The sequence below is a fragment of the Arachis duranensis genome, chromosome 3 (assembly GCF_000817695.3).
Source record: "Arachis duranensis cultivar V14167 chromosome 3, aradu.V14167.gnm2.J7QH, whole genome shotgun sequence".
Lineage (NCBI taxonomy): Eukaryota > Viridiplantae > Streptophyta > Magnoliopsida > Fabales > Fabaceae > Arachis > Arachis duranensis.
Genome location: NC_029774.3, coordinates 111,096,239 through 111,097,708, shown reverse-complemented (window position 1 = coordinate 111,097,708; position 1,470 = coordinate 111,096,239).

Sequence of the window (1,470 nt, the reverse complement as noted above, 5' to 3'; positions counted from 1 at the left end):
TCAACCCTTCCTTGAAAACCCTAGCCTCCATTGCGTTGTCGTTTGTCTTACCATCGCCGCCTGTTTTGTCGTGGTTGTTCACCAATCCTCCTACTATTTTGTCGTGTTTGAAGGCCTTCCTCTCGTTCGCACAACTCCAGCATCTCTAGGTCTTGTTCCGCAGTTCTTCGCCCATTGTCAATCCATTATTTTCGTCACCAGCTTGCCAGTATTCATTGCCATCTTTCCATCGTCTGTCATTTTTCCTCAAATCACTACTCATTTTCCTCGCCGAAGGTAATGCCTTAAATGTTCAGTAAATGCTCATTACTGCTTGTTCTTTGTTGATTATCTTCACTGTTTGCTCACTACTTGATGATAAATTTCAAAAGGTTTAGAGGAGCAATATTTTAGAAAAATTTAGGGGGCCATTTTAGCTTTTTGGTACGGGATCATTGAGTTGGAATGGTGGGAACAAGTGTACAAATGATGGTATGCATTATGATTTAGTATTTTATAAAGTTGCAGTTCATGTCTTGTTGAATGCATTGTTTATTGAATCTAATCAGAAGCTATGATGATGAGGTTTGTAGCATTGGTGCTTATTTTTCTTCTTCTCCTTTGGGACATATATGGTAGAATACTCTTAAAGATTTTAATTAATAAAAGTTAAGTTTTCTTCCAATTATAACTTGCAAAGTTTTAGTAGGTTTTGTCTAAGATTTTCGATTCAATTTAGTTTAAAGTTATTTGTTAAAAACAAAAGTAAAAAGAAAATAATTTTTTTTAAATGTTTAGATAAAGAGTAAATAAAAAAATAAAGAAAAAAATAAAAATTAGATTCAATATTTGATCAAATGAATGGAACAAATATGAACTAATGCCATATATATCTATGTTATGATAATATGAAAAAATAATAATTTTAATTATTATAAATATAAATACAAATGAAGTAAACAAAAATATTTTAGTAAATTAAAGTTTGATATTAAAAAATAAAATTGAATATAAATTATTAAAATAATAATTAATTAAATATAAATATAATTTATGATATTTTATACACAAGTAATAGTATTTTGTATGTCAAAATTTTGCATTTTAGTCATGGGTATAATTGTATTTTGCTTTAATGTATGTATATATAATGTGATGTATTAAATATAAATTTTATTTTTAAAATCTTGAAATGTAGCATTTTCTAAAAAATTATCCTGATCAATTTTTTATTTATTTACTCAAAGATTACAAACAAAAAAGTCCATCTCATAAAGGCCTATTATTAGATTTTATTAGCACTATATTTAGTTCAAGAGAAAATTAGAGAAAAGAAAAAAATAGAAAAAAATGAATAAAAAATTTTATTTTCTTTTATTTGGATAAAAAAAAATAGAAAAAAAATTTATGTGAGTTTTACCAAAAATTTTTTTTTTATCACAAGAAAAAAGAAATGTTTTTTTTTATGTATTTTCAATATTAGTCTTAATT